We start from the raw sequence: 18,624 nt of genomic DNA, 5'->3' as shown, positions 1-18,624 counted from the left end.
CAGCGCCAAGCACTGCCCTCACCTAGCCTTTCCCTCTGAACCAATGATAAACGAGATCTCCCTCCGCCCTAACCATCACGCTACTAAAACTTGCACTTTTGCGTGGGTATTCCCATTTTCAGCCAGACTGTACTCCCAGGAGGAATGAAGACATGTAATTAATATTACGATATCTAAACAAAATAATGCCTGCAATACTATTAGCATATCGAACGTTACTATGAGTATCGTATATTAACTACCGGAAAAAAGCTGAGTATGACTTGGTTTATCCATTGAACTCCAAGACACACGCTGGACAGATAGCACACTGTTGTATTTAAAACAGTTATTGCTACAAAAAACTTATCTGCGCATTAATAATGAGCGACACCATACATATCTGTATGGTTTTAATAGCGGAAAGCCAGTGCCTTGCCACAACACAATGTTTATACAAATAAATACAGCACTTTTTTGATTGTGGCGACTCGTAAATACACGAGGAAATAAACCAAAGTGTATACGTCCTCAGCACACACAACCGGGACTGAGCAATGACCACAATGCAGACAAAAAACTATTTTCACGCACACGCGCAGTCATAGGCTCACAGAGGTGACAATACCTCTATTGCTACCCTATAAAATTAAAGTTTATAGAGTTGCAGAGTTCGCGCAAATAGCGAATTCCCTAAAGACTCAGTTACAATTAACGTACCACTATGTGAATTTCTAATTTCGAACAACAAACGCCCAATTAATACTGGATAAAAAACGGGCTGCACATATCTGACAACAGTACAATCACCACCATATGTATGACGAGAAGATGCCTGACTGATTTACGAGAGACGGTACATTACAGAAACAATGGTAAATAAAAATTTACATCCTTACAAAGTGAATGGCGATGCACACTTCAAACAAAAATTGCACAGAGTATCAAGCATTATGTTGTACATAATAGTCTCACGTTTTACTATTTTAGCTTTAATATTTTTTGAGAATATATGTTTAAGTACAAGAATGTATTATCCCGTACGTCTCTCCTTAAACATATTATCTCTAAACCAATTACCCAGCAGAGTCCTGTAAGAGGAAAAGATCACATGCAAGGATTACAGTATTTTTCTAAACGAGATGTCACATTTATCACCTTAGAAAGAACGAAATAACGATTTAGTAACAGCCATCCTACAGACTTCTCCTTAGAAGCATCAGGCTCTGAACTTGACTGTGATATTAGCTTATTAGTGCTTCATCATCAATGACTGTGGCATGGAAGCGATGCTGTCGGTGCTCTTTAACATAAGTGAACCAGAGGAGAAGTGGAATCATCGTAAAATGTTAACGTCAAACAGTTTACACCTGTTGATATCAATGTGACGAATTATTGCTCCGAAATAATACATTTTAATAACTAAGACTGTATGGGCAAATCCATCATCTTACAGTAGTATTCAACGAAATACATGAGTCGTGTGTAACAGTTTTCTTTTTTTCATTCGTACTGCGTCCCCTGGCTGCTTCGCACTCTCGCCAGTGCTACAGTGGTGACCTTATCAAGCATAGACTTCTTGCGATAAGAGACACCGTCCCCAGTGTTTGTGTGGGCAGTCCTCAGCTACCGTTTCTTTTACTGTCACCGAAAAGCCACAAGAACACTGCTACAGTGGGGGGAGTGGAGGGGGAGCTATTTCATGGCCGTTCGCTCGCCTGACACACAGGTCGGGGATTCATTCCGCCCATTTATCAACGTATGAAAGGATGGTTTCCCACAGTTATACAGAGCTGGTGAGATGACTCTTCCCTGAGACCAGCGGGAGAGGTGCTCAGCAGACGAGGTCTCGTCACCATTGGCAAGTTTAGCTGAAGGCTCGCAGCGCTGACATCAGCGCCTGCGGCTTCACTTGGTCCACTGCTGCAAAAGCACGCCAACAAAGGCATGCAGCGTCTCCTTACAAATATGGTGACGATCGTACTGTTATTGAATAGGTGCAGACAGTTTTTTTTCTAGCAGCCATTTTGTGTGTGTGTGTGTGTGTGTGTGTGTGTGTGTGTGTGTGTGTGTGTGGTTCGCAATTTGAAATCCACATGACGGTAGGTTAATTGTAACTGAGTCTTTGAAGAACAAGACGATACACGGGGCTCTCTAAGTTCACTTTTTATAGTATAGCGAGAGAGATAGTGAGATCTCTGTGAGTCTATGACTTTGTTTGCAGAAAAACATTTTTGCTGCACTGTGGCCATTGCTCAGTCTCGTCTGTGTGTGGTGAGGACGTATACACTTTGGATTAATTTCAGCATCTGTTTGCTAGTTTTATAGCATTGCCACAAACTAAGAATATTGCAGGGTTTATCTGCATAAATATCGCGTGGTGGAAGGTTAGTAGCAATGCACTGCCTTTCTACTATTAAAACCATACATTACATTATTACTGCACAGATAAGTTTTTTTTACAGCAATAATTTTTTTTAAGTACAGCTGTATGGCGGCCCCGCTTATGTCTTTGGAATTCTATGGATCAGTCGGAATTACATTACTAGGATTTTCCTGTAGTTAATACATGAGACTTGTAGTAATGTTGCATTCGCTAGTATTTACTGTATGGGTTATTTAGTTCAGATATCCTAATTACAATTGTGTGTCTTCATTCCACTTGGGAATGCAGTCTCGCTGAAAATGGGATTACCTACACGTAAGTGCAAGTTTTATTAGCAAGATGTTTGGGGCACAAGGAAAGGGGAAGGGAGGGCAGTGCTTGGTGCTTAAACTGTTAGCAACGTGACTTTTTTGTTTCAGCCATCAGGTTGGAGATGGTTGCACCTATAATCATGCAACTTTTTCAGCGGCTGCTGGCTCATGTTTGTGGCTATACACGAAACGTCGGAGTTCGAAGGGTGGGCTGCCTATTAGGCTATTTCGAGGGCTATTTCGGATGCTGCTAATCTATGTGCGGATGTTTTGTAACGCTGTGCTACACGCACAGTAGGTATGGTTGGAACCATCTGAATTTTGCTATTACGTCACACAGTCTAGTAATGTAGAGGTCATTTAGGAGGGGTTTACATATCGTGGTGTGCGATTTCTTATACATACAATACCTTCGGTTGAAGATCCTTTGTGCTTAAAGAATTTGCTGTGACATCATTACCGCCTCCAACGTGGTCGTTTCTAACACATTCACTAAGACACCACCCACACTAGTAGTGAAGTGTGGCTTAGCAATGATTGGGTCCATGCAACCTCCCCCTATGCTGTCCAGCTCCAGAGTGCCCCAGTTACAAAAGAGCAAAATTGTTAGGAAATACAGAAAAAAACACGAAAATAGTTGGAAAATACACAATATTGGGGAAAATACGAAAAAATTAGGGGAGATAAGGATAAATATATAAAATTGCGAAAGAAAGAGTGCTTACATGACGCATGGATGTGGTTTCTGCTGGTGCCTCGACTGACGAAAACAGTCAATTGATTTTAACAAATAACTTATAAAAGATAAGGAGCAGGAGGAGGGATGTTTGATCTTGATTGGTCCACTGGGTTTCCTGCAATTTCCTTGTGCTCTCATTGGATGAGAGAGATAGGGAGGGGTTACTTGCCATTTTTATATCATGTGACTAATATCGATTTATGTCGTCGTCTTGAACATAGGCGCTGTGTGTGTGTGTGTGTGTGTGTGTGTGTGTGTTCCCGTGGGTGACCTTGATCAATTCCCAGTGGGCCCCCACGGTGGAGGGGGGTGGAGGGAGGGAATGGGGGTAACTTTGAATGCAAGTTTGTCAAGGGTGTAACCTGACACCAGAAGTCCTTATTTTATCAGCAATGCCTACTATAGTTTGAACTCTCCTTGGTAAACTACTCAGATAAGGGGACAGAAAATGGCGGAAAATGCCCTAGTTATAACCTCCACTTCTAAATTTTTCCTTTACTCTACAGCAGTTTTCATTCCTGCATTATAGGAGCTGAGGATGCAATATTCATTCTAAGAACTTCTGGCACAGAAATGTGTGGGACTCGTTTCGTTTATCTCGTCTGTAGTCGAATTTTTTCGGAATACGGGGCGTCTTTTTATGTCTACACGCGCCTTTGATCAGTCGACGTTCTATTCACGTACGCGTCCACTGACGAAGAGTCGCTTTTTATTTCTGTCAAGTAAGTTAAATCGGATTTACTTCAGAGTTCCCCATTTGAGATCGCTGTCTGCAGCGCTTTTTTTTTTTTTTTTTTTTTTTGCTGCGCAGGCGCTCCTTATTTTTCTATTTGCTTTCCCTCGTTTTACTCTGGAGCTGTCGAAGTACAAATTTTTCTTATTTCATCGGTGTCACTTGTAGCGGCAGTGGTTGATGATCTCAAGTGTTTAATGTCATCCGGGTACTCATTTTCAGAGCATCGCATTTTTACCCGTGTGCCTCAGATCTGTATTAAAAAGCCCTTCGACTCTCTATAACTGCTATCTAGTTTTTGTGAAAGTAGCAGATAACCTTTGTTCTCTGTGTTTTATGACTCACACATTCGGAACTTCACTGTGTGTGTTCCATTTAATAGTGCCCAAAGCTTGTTTTAAATCCAGAATGTTGTTAATAAGGGTTTGTATCTCTTCAATCAACCTTCTAAGATAAGTCGTACAGTTAATATCTGACGTGACCCCACAGTTCTTCGGACACGACTTTGATCTTTCACAAAGCTGGCTTGTACCAGTTATGCCATTCTCCTGCGGATGGTTACCAATAAAGTATTTACACTTGTAGTAGGGGAACAAGCTGTCTTTTACTTTACCCTTAATTACTGATTAAGAGTTTAGTAACACACACTAGCTTTAGTCGTCGAGTATTTGAAATCTGAAACCGTAATAATAATTAAATAAAAAAGTAATCTCGACTGTTCTCTTCATAAAATACTAAAACATGATCACCCCATGTCCTGCGACACAATGACGGTTTTATGTAGTTACTACTACGACTGTTTTGTGTATTACAAGCGGATCTGTAGAGATTCGACATTGAATTACATCAATGAGATCAGTCAAAGACGAATTAGAAATAAAATACGCTGTATCCACGAGGCTTGTTACTTTTCCAAGAAGCCGCCACGACGCACCATATAATCGAAACTTCTCTTGCTTCTTCGAGGAATGCCATCGCTGGAGGTGTGACATGAAGCGATCAAACTACTTTACTCAACTCTGCCTTTCCGTCTTTATGATGCTGGCTGCAGGCCGACAACACTAAAATTAACTGTAAAGGCAAATTATTACACACAACAACATAAGAATACAGTTCGAAGAGAGAATCAGCACATCTGTCTCTCAAGCACTCGCAGAACACCCCAGATTCTATTTTTCGTTTTTGAGAGCAGCAGGGTAGTATCTTATCAGTTTCTAATCTGACCGATAGTTTTATCCTTCCTGGACTGAGGCAAGGAGGAATATATCGGTCCAAAATGATGTTCTGATGTTGAACATCGAGGGGACCGGGCCCACACCACCTTGCAGACGAGTGTTTGCGCCATAACACCTTGTGTCTGTGCACGCGCACGCGCTACTACAAATAAGTCAGCAATAAAGCTTTGTGTTGTGAATTTACTTCTAACGTCTGTGCGGGAAGCATCAGACGATGTGAACTTACAATAAACTTTACTACAGAACGTAACTGTTTAAGATACATACAAAATAATGTGAAGGCTTAGAAACGTTCAGGAGACAGTAAACGAGTTGACACACAAGAGCAATGAAACATCAGCTGCATCAGCGGATCGATGCGCTGTGCGCTCATGCTGTAGTAAGCCCGATAAGGAAATCTGCACGCAGAGTGAGAAGAATATGCAAGGGCCAGGCGACCCTCTCCGCGCTGACTCCTTTCTTCTCGTTCTTTTCGTAATGTTTCCCAAGGAATGAGCATTTCATCAAGACCGTTTTGAGCTCGAGATTTCAATCTCAGCCTAGCACGCCCTTTTCAGAATGTCAGGACTCATCGTGCAAGTTCTTCGATGGCTACAAATTAAAGAAAATATTGAAGTCGGTAGAACAAGACAGTTTCGTGACACGAGCCAGCTAGCGATCCCACAGTATACAGAGTATAAATACGTTCAGAATACCGACGTTTCTACGTTAACAAGCACTGACCTTTCAGCATACATAAACTCATAGTTTCCATAATGTACTGAACACCACATAGCATTCAGTACGACCTCCGAGTCAGAGAAACAGGGTCACAGAACATTTCGATAGATATCCGGGACATATTGGAAAAAGAAAAAAAAAAATCAGACTAAATTCAAAAATGAAAATGATTCTAATAAAATACATAGTATAAACACTTACTCCACTGGAAGTTAAAACTTTTGTCAATCCAAAGGCTGGTTTGAACATCGCAGTGCTTCATTAAGCGTGGTCTTATTGGAGGTGGTATGCCATGACTTCCTTTGACTTTTGAGCTGACGAAGTGCTGTGTATCCGAGGAGACTATAGTGCCGCTTATGTTCGCCAAATTATGGATCTTATCGCAACAGCTAAGATATGCGGTGACCGACTTTTTGATACTTCTGTTTCATATAGTTAATCTTCGTCATAAAACGCTTTCGAACTTAATCCCAAATGGTACTGAAATATGTCACACAACTCGAATATCCTCACGACGGAATGGATGAATCAATAACTGTAAAGGACACAGGAAAGCGACAGACACACCAGAGACTGAGAAACATGCGAGATTACAAGTGATTACGACAAGAGATACACCCCCCCCCCCCACCCCATCTCTCTCTCATCCTCAAAAATCGAACATTATAGTTAGGCAGGGACGCAGACAAACGAAAGGTAGCAGAAGAACTGTACGGAGGTGTCAAAGCGGTCAGAGTCAACAGCTGCTCATTGAACACCAGCACTGTTCCATGTTTTCTTTTTCGTCGTCACATCTTATCGAAAATAACTCGACACATTAATGGACATTAACGTGCGGTGTATTCACCCTTCGCCTTTGCGACGCCTTTACCTCTGCTCGGTACAGTTTCAATAAGGTGCTTTAATAGTCTGTGGAGGAATAGCAGCCTATTCTTCCTCAAGAGCCGAAACTAGAGAAGGTATATGATGCTGGACATCTGGGTCAATGTTCTAACTCATCCCAATAGTGATCTGTTGGCTTCAGGTCGGGACTATGGACAGGCTAATCCATTTTAGGAATATAACTGTCCACAAACCATTGCGTCATAGATGCCGCTTTGTGACGAGTGCATGGTCATGATGATACAATCATAGTTTCCAAACTGTCCTACTGTGCGAAATACGCAATGTTGCAAAATGTGTTCACATCCTTCCGCATTTAGTGTTTCCTTGAGCGCAATAGGAGAAACACTAAACTCGAGAATTAGCCCCCGTGCCAACATCACTTCCTCCGTGCGTCACTATTCGCACTACACATAGTGGCAGGTAACGTTCTCCAGACCTCCGCCATTCACTGGATTGCCACAGCATATAACGTGATCCATCACTACAAATCACTCATTATTGGTCATCAACTGTCCAGTGACGCCCCTCTTTACACCACCTGAGGCGTCGCACTGGCCACAGGAGTGTGTGGCTTATGAGGAGCTGTTCGACCATTGTACCCTATTCTTTTCAACTTCCGAAGTAGTCACTGTGCTAGTTGGACTGCTGGCAGGAGTAGTCTGGAACTCAGGAGCATTTCCTTCTGCCTATTTCATGCGATTTCTTACAATCACATTCAGCAATACTCGATGCTTCCTGTCCGTCTGTACATGATTGCCGCCTGGTTTTTGTTTAGCTGAGGTTAATCCTTCGCGTTTCAACTTCACAATTACATTGCCAACAGTCGACGTGGGCAGCTTTAGATGGGTGTAAATGTCCCTGGTGAATATGTTATTCAGGTGACACTCAATGGCTAGTGCACGTTCCACGACAGAGCTCTCCCGTCCGACTCATTCTGCTATTACTGCTTCTCTATCGACAACACATTTTATACTGGCGGGTACGCCTCTAGTGACATGTAGTGGTCAATCCCTGGCTACAAAGCGGTATTGGTTGGTCGGATGATTCGGGAGAGGGGACCAAACACAGAGGTCATCGGTCCCACAGGATTAGGGAACTATGGGGAAGTAAGTTGGCCGTGCCCTTTCAAAGGAATCATCCCGGCATTTGCCTGAAGTGATTCTGGGAAATCACAGACAATCTTAATCAGGGCGGCCGGACGCGACTTTGAACGACCGTTCTCCCGAATACGAGTCCCGTGCGCTTACCACTGCACCATCTCGCTCGGTACATTTAAGTGTCGGGACACTTACGATCAGGTAATGTACACTAGGCTTTCTGCAAAGCCAAAAATGCACTGAGAATCAGTAAAGAAAGAATAAGGGCCCTAATTTTTAATTTCCACATTTTCATTCATACAGTTACCCAACTGCACCATTAATCCACCCTTAAGTCTCGAGTATTTGCGATATCGTCTGTACCAAGAATGATCGTTTTTAAAATGCGTTTTCGAATAATATAAATAACTGAGAACGTGGCATATCCAATAGGTCATGTAGACATGCAATTCCATAAGTGGTGGTGCATGAGGTCTAACAAGATAGAATAGTAGGTGAGACGTCTCGTGACGACAAGGTCGTTAGGAACATGAACTCGCATTGTATGAGGAATTCCGATGAGGCCCTTTTCAACATAAGCCATAGCGACTTGGGAAAAAAATTTCGAAAACAAGTCCTGTATAGCCACACGGCGACACGAACGCCAGTCCTCTCGAAAGCGAATACATCGCCTTAATATTGCGTCGTCAAGAACCATCAAACCTAACGCTAATTTTGTTCAGAATTAGAGCGCTCGTGTGCTTGACGTGACTGAGTCGAGGGTTTTATTATTATAGAGTAGCAACTGGGGATAGCAACAACACTGCGATAAACTACTAAGTAACGGCTCTTCTCCCATCAAGTTTAGAAAAATCAGAGACCGAATTACGGAGGAACTGTCACCACATCTGTGCTTTCACCTACATTTATATACTGAGGTGACAAAAGTCAAGGGACACCACCTAACATCGTGGCGGGTCTCCTTTTGCTTGGCATAGCGCATCAACTCGACCTGGCAAGGAGTCAGGGTGGCCAAATAATTCACTCGAATTGTCCACAATGTTCTTCAAACCAATCGCAAACAACTGTAGTGCACTGTCATCAATAAAAATTTCCATCTTTTTTTGGGAAGATGAAACCCACGAATGAGTGCAAATGGTCTCCAAGTAGCCGAACATAATCATTTCCAGTCAATGACAGGTTCAGTTGGACCAGAACACCTAATCCATTCCATATAAACACAGCCAACTTGGGTCCATGACATCATGGGGTCTGCGCCACACTCGAACGCTACCATCAGTTGAAACCATCTGAAATCAGGACTAATCTGACGAGGCCACAGTTTTCTGGTCCCTTAGGGTCCAACCGATATGGTCACGACCCCTGGAGGGCGCTGCAGCCGATGTCGCGCTGTTTGCGAAGGCACTGGCGTCGGTCATATGCCGCTATAGGGCATAGATCATTAACGCGAAATTTCGCCGCACTGTCCAAACGGATACGTTCGTTGTACATGCCACATTGATTTCTACGGTTCTTTCAGGCAGTGTTGCTTGTCTATTAGCACTAACAACTCTATGCAACATTCTTGACACTGTAGATCTCGGGATGTTGAATTCCGTAACGATTTTCTAAGTGGAATGTCCTATGCGTCTAGCTCCAACCACCGTTCCGCACTTAAAAGTCTGTCAATGCCCGTTGTATGGTCCTAATTACGTCGGAAACCGTTTCACAGTAATCACCTGAGAACAAGTGACAGCTCCGCCCTTTTATACGTTGTGTACGCGACACTACCGCTGTCTGTATGTGTGCATATCTCAATCCCATGACTTTTGTCACCTCAGTGTAATGCATTCCATAGGCCGTGGTACACCATGTGGAGAATGATACTTACTGGAGGAGCGCCACAAACTTAACCTCATCGACTAGATTCATATTAATAGGATGTGTAGGGCAGGACTACGACTTCAACGCATATCAGAAAAACGCAACTCTCAAACATTTTCGCGACAATCCAGTTTGAAAATTTTATGCATATTTATATATTTTTTCTAGTCGCTAGCACTCAAAATGTCCGCCGCCGACTGTGTTACGCGGTTAGTTTCAGGAGCGTGAGGTTCATGGATCGAATATCCCTGCTTCCATTTTTTCCTTCCCACGCAATTATTATGACTAAGCAAATTGTCATTATTGAATGGTGATGCATCTACTAATTTCATTACCTCTATTCTGAATAAAGCACAACAAATTTACATAATGAGACTGAGAACTATGTATATATAAGAACCTTTAATAAAGTCACTATAGAAATTTCATTTAAATTATTTTATCTACATATGTGGCAAGTATAATGTATAACCTAGGGAGCATGATCACAGTAACAGGGGAAACAATTATTGCGTCATTGTAGAAAGCTGATTCTTTGCATGTCATGATTTTTTCAGTGTGTGTATTGCAAAACAAACTCGGGGTACATTCGTAAACGGTTCTCGCTCATCACACAATTTCGCGGCGTACCACATGTTGTATCTGTTGTTAGAATCACGCGGGAATGAAATTAAAAAAATAAAAAGAAGTACCGGAAGCGAGAGTTGATCCACAGACCTCGCGCTTATGAAACTATGCGCCTTCTCGCTTGGCTGCGGAATCCTTGGTTAAAAAGGTCGCGCACGATACGGTGTCCGATGTGCAGTGACTAGTTTTTGTCGGAAGCGCTGGGCGAGTTCATTCGTTTGTTCACAAGGGGAGGCCAGAATAGCGTTTGCCACCTTTCGGCTGGTCGGCGATGCCAGAATCGACGCGCACACCGTGCAATCTTTCTCAAACGATTTTACAGGAACTATTCTGCAAAAAACTTTCAATATTGCTTTGCTTGTAGCTTTGTATGTCTGGTTCATTGTGATGTGCCCATCATTTCTTTAATGGTCATAGTTACTGTGATATTTTTTTGGAACTGAGACACTGCGCGAAATTCGAAGATGTTTGCAATGAAAAATAGGGTTCGCTATGATTTTGCGTTTGATGCGTATTACATAATATGTTGTTGCGTATGAAATTCAGATAACATATTGAATTTTTCTTTAGACTGGGATGAAGATGTGCCTGTTACCAATCTCGAGAAAACTGATCTGACGTAGCGCACTCATTTACAATCACACCGCGCCTGCGATAAAGCCAGAATGAAATATCCCACAACATTCCTCATATTTCATAAACGGTTCCAGATTTTGGCAAATGATAGCACACGAAGGGCAGTATTTTGCAGTATGGCTATTATGCAAAACTTCATTATCCACTATGTTATTCATCTGATTACAGACTTTGCCGATGAAGAATTGTAATTTTTAAGAGCCTTCGATAGCTGGCGAAACGAGAAATGCTATGGGTTTTGGAACAACGTAAGTCATTACACGTTTTCTTTTACCGAGGATGTGCCTTTTCATAAGATGCTGACCTTACTTTTTCTCGGTTCCTCACTTAATAAACCACTGTTTCAGAATTCTTCCGCAATTGCGTCTGCGCAACATGTCAATGAGGTGAGAGTGTGTGAACTCCACTGGGTTTTGGCAAAAGACGCAAATTTTAACATGGCAACAAGAGAAATGTTTAGGTTTTACTCGAAATTCACCACTCATGACCCTTCTGCGAAAGTTACAAATGGTTAACGAACCGAGCGAAAATACATCGCTGCATTTTTGGTGGAATTGTTATTAGATACTAAACAAAGAAGAGGTGAGCGCATCTTTCTGAAGGATCAGCATGGAAGTGTGGATGTGAAGGGGCCCCGCTTAATATTTACAAAGAATGTTACTGCAGGCTTTGGTTTTGAACGGCACCTCGACTCCAGCGCTCGGCATCTCCCCTACAGCGCCTGGTGGCAGCCCCCATCACTACCGCTCTCCCCACGCGTACCTTGTCGTTTGCGCATCTGCCGGCCACGGTAGTCTGCGTGCACTAAACTAGCGACCAGAAGATGTATGTAGCTACGCGTAAAATGTTCAAAGTCGATTTTCTCGAAACCGATTGATAGTTGTGTCGTGCTATTTACGTTCGTTGAAGTTCCAGTTGTGCCCTACACAGTCTTTCAATACGAATCAAACCTGTGAGGGGAAATTCGTACGGTCCCTTTGTCACACAACCGCTATTATTTTTCACTTTGCTGTTGTATTAGCGGATTAAGGTACAGTAACACAAGTAACTTCAGAAAGTACGTTACCTGTTATTACCGCTGGCCAAGTGACTTTTACTGGTGCACTACACAGTTATCCAGAAACATGACACTACATTTCAATATAGTCACCAAGTCGCTGTAAACAACAGTCAGAATGAAACTTCCTGGCAGATTAAAACTGTGTGCCCGACCGAGACTCGAACTCGGGACCTTTGCCTTTCGCGGGCAAGTGCTCTACCACCTGCGCTACCGAAGCACGACTCACGCCCGGTACTCGCAGCTTTACTTCTGCCAGTATCTCGTCTCCTACCTTCCAAACTTTACAAAGAGATACTGGCAGAAGTACAGCTGTGAGTACCGGGCGTGAGTCGTGCTTCGGTAGCTCAGTTGGTAGAGCACTTGCCTGCGAAAGGCAAAGGTCCCGAGTTCGAGTCTCGGTCGGGCACATAGTTTTAATCTGCCAGGAAATTTCATATCAGCGCACACTCCGCTGCAGAGTGAAAATCTCATTCTGGAAACATCCCCCAGGCTGTGGCTAAGCCATGTCTCCGCAATATCCTTTCTTTCAGGAGTGCTAGTTCTGCAAGGTTCGCAGGAGAGCTTCTGTAAAGTTTGGAAGGTAGGAGACGGATACTGGCAGAAGTAAAGCTGTGAGTACCGGGCGTGAGTAGTGCTTCGGTAGCTTAGGTGGTAGAGCACTTGCCCGCGAAAGGCAAAGGTCCCGAGTTCGAGTCTCGGTCGGGCACACAGTTTTAATCTGCCAGGAAGTTTCATATCAGCTGCAGAGTGAAAATCTCATTCTGGAAACAGTCAGAATGTTTTACTAATCGTCCAGTTCCTTGATGACAGATATCCGCTACTTGTTCACGGAGCCATTCGAGATGTGATATGTGAATGTCCTCAATCATTGGAAAATCTCTTTCTCCAGATGGCGTTTGAGTTTGCCGAAAAGATGTAAACAGCGTGGTGCAAGATGTGGACTGTCTGGGGTGGTATCAGCATCACCCTCACTTTATAGAGCAACATTATGAAAACCATATAGCAGAAATCCTGGATCGCAGATAGGCACAACAAAAAGACTGTCACAAATAAAGCTTTCCGCCTGTAAGGCCCATGTCAAAAATAGACGACAGCCACATACACACACACGACTGCAGTCTCAGGCAACTATAGCCACTTTATATACATACAGCTTGGTACCCAAAGACCGATCGGGAAAGTATCAAATCCGAAGCACCTTCACACGTGGGGTGAAGTGTGGAGATGACATGTGCGAATAATGGAAAAAGAACTGTACTAGTCTCGAATCCGAAGTACTGGAAGACCATATAGTCCGTCTGAGACGCCGTCTGCCTGATATTTTAACGAATCATTTGTTATAAAACCAAGTAAGTCAATCAAGAAATATTGTAATTCCTGGAATACTTTTACCTGAATTGCACAGCTGCTGGTATTGCATCTATTAACAAGACAGGAAAACCAGTTTTGTCGACGATCCAAAATTGATGAATTTTTCGATTTCTGGAAGTGCGCGAAGTGCTGTAAAATGTTAATACAAACGACTGATGGCAAGCGGCCCACTGTAGCCGTGATTCACCTGACAAGATACAACAAGGCTTCAACGAGTCTAAGACACAGCTCTAGGATCCTCGTGGGAGAGGACGGCTAAGGTTCATTGTACAGAATTACCGCTTCAGCTCAGTGCATCCGGACGCACATCCTATGTTAAAGCATCCATACGCGACACATGTGCGTGTAAAAAATACTTTCTATTCCGTAAAAAACACAGAAATTTACCTGCTTATGAAACCAAGATCAGTGTAATGTCTCTCTTCTTCGAAAGTACGATCATATGGGGATATCAAGCGAGATTTGAGGCTAGATTGATAGAGGACGTAGTATGTTGTCTTCGACGGGGAGTCATCGGCAGATGTAGAGGTAACACCAGGTGTGCCTCAGGGAAGGGCGTTGGACTCTTGCTGTTCATGTTGTATATTAACAACCTGGTACGGAATATTAATAGTAACCTCAGGTACCTACAAATGATGCAGTACAGTGAAATACGGCTTGGAAAAAAAGCTGCAGAAATGCTCGCTCGTATTTTGATAAGATTTCAAAGTGTCGCATAGATTGGCAAATCGCTTTAAATATTTATGAATGTAAAATTGTGCGCTTCACAATATGAGAAACGTAATATCCTATGACTTCAACAGCATCTGGAGACAACTGGAATCAGTCAACTTTTACAGATATCTGAGTGTAACAATTTGTACGGATATGTAAGCAAACGGCCACATAGCTTCATAAGTAACGCAGGCAGCACATTGCTTGACAGAACACAAGTGCAATCATTTTGCAATGCGAATTGCGTACGAAACACTCGTATGACCCAGCCTAGAATACTGCTGAAGTACGTAGGATCCATACGGAAAAGGACGAACAGATGATACTGATCTGATCTACATCTACATCCATACTCCGCAAGCCACCTGACGGTGTGTGGCGGAGGGTACCCTGAGTACTTCTATCGGTTCTCCCTTCTATTCCAGTCTCGTGTTGTTCGTGGAAAGAAGGATTGTCGATATGCTTCTGTGTGGGCTCTAATCTCTCTGATTTTATCCTCATGGTCTCTTCGCGAGATATACGTAGGAGGGAGAAATATACTGCTTGACTCTTCGGTGAAGGTATGTTCTCGAAACTTCAACAAAAGCCCGTACCGAGCTACTGCGCTACTCTCCGTTGGATCTTCTCTATCTCTTCTATCAACCCTATCTGGTACGGATCCCACAGTGCTGAACAGTATTCAAGCAGTGGGCGAACAAGCGTATTGTAACTTACTTCCTTTGTTTTCGGATTGCATTCCCTTAGGATTCTTCCAATGAATCTCAGTCTGGCATCTGCTTTACCGACGATCAACTTTATATGATCATTCCATTTTAAATCACTCCTAATGCATACTCCCAGATAACTGCTTCCAGTTGCTGACCTGCTATACTGTAGCTAAATGATAAGGGATCTTTCTTTCTATGTATTCGAAGCATGTTACACTTGTCTACATCGAGATTCAATTGCCATTCCCTGCGCCATGCGTTAATTCGCTGCAGATCCTCCTGCATTTCAGTACAATTTTCCATTGTTACAACCTCTTGATACACCACAGCATCACCTGCAAAAAGCCTCAGTGAACTTCCGATGTCATCCACAAGGTCATTTATCTAAATAATGAATGGCAACGGTCCTATGACACTCCCCTGATCGTATACAAAGGTCAGCACGAATCGTCACAGGTCTGTTTGACCCACTGATCGTCACGGAGATGTTGTAGAAACTTTACTGGCACACACTTAAAGACAGACTCCGGTTTGGCGCACTAAGTCTAAGGTCTTTAGCGTCCGTAGTGAAATACCAAGAGACCAGTGGCGTTACACACACACACACACACACACACACACACACACACACACACACACTCAGCCGCAGCCAATGGGCTCACTGAAACCTCCACAACCTAAGACCTGTTGGAACTGAGACAATGCACAAAAATCTAAAAGCTCTGTAATGCTCGCCACATCACTAGCTAAAACACAGAGCAGTGCCCACTTGCATTAGCCATGCCCTCTTGTCAGAACAGAAAATGCACTCTAATGAAACGTGGATTATGGTAAGTGGTGTGTCCTCCGGGAGACAACGGCACACAGTCATTCACAGAACAGCGCCGAGCTACCTAGTGCTCAAGAGTTACGGCCAGCCTCCAGCCATGGCGCCACTCGTAAGGCCTATTTTCTGCTTGAGCCGTATGTCACTCAAATAGTCCTCAAATCGCCATCTAACCGCCAAGGCGTATATAAGATGACGGACAGCTCCGAACAGACAGTATCCGCTCCGTATTGACTTAGTACACGCACAGTGTCAGCAGTACCTCAATGCAGCATCAGGACCGTGTCTACAGTAGCAAACAAGAAGAGCCAAACGCGACATTCTGAAAGTAATCATAATTTTCATTCACTGGGTTCAGATCTAGACCTGTCTTATAAACAGATCATCTGAAGTGAACACTGAACTATTTTCACGCACCTTATTCACACCAAAGTAAAGTATTGTGTACTAAGTGTGTGTGTGTGTGTGTGTGTGTGTGTGTGTGAGAGAGAGAGAGAGAGAGAGAGAGAGAGAGAGAGAGAAGTAATGTGACTAACAACAACGCAGACGATCTGGCAACGCTGTGTTGATTTACTTGTGTAGACTGGCGTGGATCATATCTTCCAGATAGCTCAGTCCGAGTTTCAGTCCGTAGAGCCATCGTGTCATTTTTGTGACTGTCATCAGTGAAGTTGTGTTTTGTTGTGTGTTACGAGAATGGAACTGCGGAATTTAGAGCAACTTTACGCAATCAAGGTTTGTGTTAAACTTGGGGAATCCGCGAGTGTGATTTTTGAAAAGTTGAAAGAGGCCTCCAGGGAACACCTCTTATCAATACACGAGGTTTTCGCTGGCATACATCATTTTTCGAATCTCGCTCAGGAAAACCTTCAGCTTCAAAAATCGACAAAAATGTCAAACGCGTGCATGATTTTTGAGATCAGAACGACGTTCAACATTAAGAATGATGAGTAGTTTGTTAAACATTTTCACTCTACATCAAATTTTAAACAAAGATTTGCTCATGCGAAAAGTTTTGTGTCGAAATGTTGCCAGAAAACCTCAAAACTGAGCAGGAGGACAATCGAAGAAAGGTGTGCGTTCATCTTCTTGGGAGGATTTCCAATGACCACTAATGGTTTAGTCGTATGATCACAGCTGATGAATCCTGGGTGTTTGAGTTCGATCCTGAGACAAATCGGCTAAGTGAGGAGTGGCACAATGAGACATCTCCTTGACCGACGAAAGTTCGAATGAGGAAACCTAGGATAAAAACAAAGCTGATTTGTTTTTCTGGCAGTAGGGGTATCGTACACAAAAAAATTTCTTCCTCCAGCACAAACTGTCCACCAAGTGTTTTACAACGATGTCCTAGAAAGGCTCAGAAACAGGGTGAATCAAGTAGATCAGACAATGCCGAGCAGCGCATGCTGCATCATGACAACGCCTCATGTCACACGACCATTTCCACCACGAAATTTTTCTAGCTCAAAGAGCATTCCTGTCCCCAGAATGAGAGTTTTAGCTCAGATGGTAGAGTACTTGCTCGCGAAAGGGAAAGGTACCGAGTTCAGGTCTCGGTCCGGCACACAATTTTAATCTTCCAGTAAGTTTCAGCATTCCTGTTGTTCCACAGCCCCCTATTCACCCCATCTGAGTTCTTGTGATCTTTCTCTTTTCCCAAAACGGAAAAAAGTCTTAAAAGAATGTCATTTTGGGACTCTGGAGAACATCCAAAATAGTGTTACGGACATGTTAAAGGACCTGCCAGCTGAAGCCTTTCAGCGCTGCTACCAAGGCTGGGCATACAGCTGCCGAAGGGAAGTACTCTGAAGGCGACAATATTGCTGTTTGAATAAGTAAAATCTTTGTTGGATAAAAACCAGTCTCACTACTTTTCTCACACCCCTCGTAGTTTCTATTAATAAACTGTAAATTATTTGTGATTTGTGTTGCCATGAATTTTTGCCATGGGGTTGCCTGACCATATGTGGCTCAGTGACGAGGCTGAGTAGTTGCTGCGTGCAAGCAACACACACCATAAAAGCAACTACTTCTCTAGTAGGGGGTTGTCTTTCTGTCACATGTTCTTGATTAACACCGAGAGCATCTGCTGTACAACAGTCTTAGTGCTTCAGTCGCTTTTATTTTAAACTCAGTCAGTCATACCAGACATATCATCGTCGTCATCGTCAGGTGGATTTCAATGTACTTCTTGCTGTGTAGGACACGCGAAGCACATCGAACTCAACTTGATGATGATGGCATTTCCAATGAAAGGCCTAGTAGAGTCTCACGAGAGCACGCCAAGTGTCATAACAGAGTTTCCAAGAAACTTTGCTCAGTTCAAGAGAGCGAACGCTTGTCTCGGCTTAGCCGTAGATACTCCACCGTTTCTGAGGAAACGATGGTCGAAGCTTTCGACATAACTTAGATCCCTCAATAGCGGGCGATAATTTTTGCCGAAATGGTGGCACAGTGGCGAGCGTCGCGGCATCTCTGTTTTGCACTTGTTCGAAACCCGATTATCGTTTTATCTCCGCATGACGGAAGAAGGTTACTACACGAATGTTTCTTATCAAGTTAGTACAATGCTCTCATATTAACTGCAAGTTTACGACTTGGATATCACAATAAGTATCATTCAATTATTATTTAGTATATGTCGCCGTAAGATATTTTTTCGGGGTTAAAAGCTTTGAGTTTTCATATTCTTATATTTCATTCTTACATCAATTTTTGTATTTTCTGCTTAT

The 18,624-nt window shown here is 43.1% G+C and overlaps 1 protein-coding gene across 5 annotated transcripts in view; it reads right to left on the bottom strand.

Moving 5' to 3' along the window:
• LOC126282028 (myotubularin-related protein 6) overlaps window positions 1-18,624 on the bottom strand; it is a 428,326-nt gene that overhangs the window by 368,928 nt on the left and 40,774 nt on the right. The window lies entirely within an intron of this gene.

The sequence above is a fragment of the Schistocerca gregaria genome, chromosome 7 (genome assembly GCF_023897955.1).
Source record: "Schistocerca gregaria isolate iqSchGreg1 chromosome 7, iqSchGreg1.2, whole genome shotgun sequence".
NCBI classification, from domain to species: domain Eukaryota; kingdom Metazoa; phylum Arthropoda; class Insecta; order Orthoptera; family Acrididae; genus Schistocerca; species Schistocerca gregaria.
Note: the sequence above shows the minus strand (reverse complement) of the source record. Positions and strands in the feature narration are given on the sequence as shown.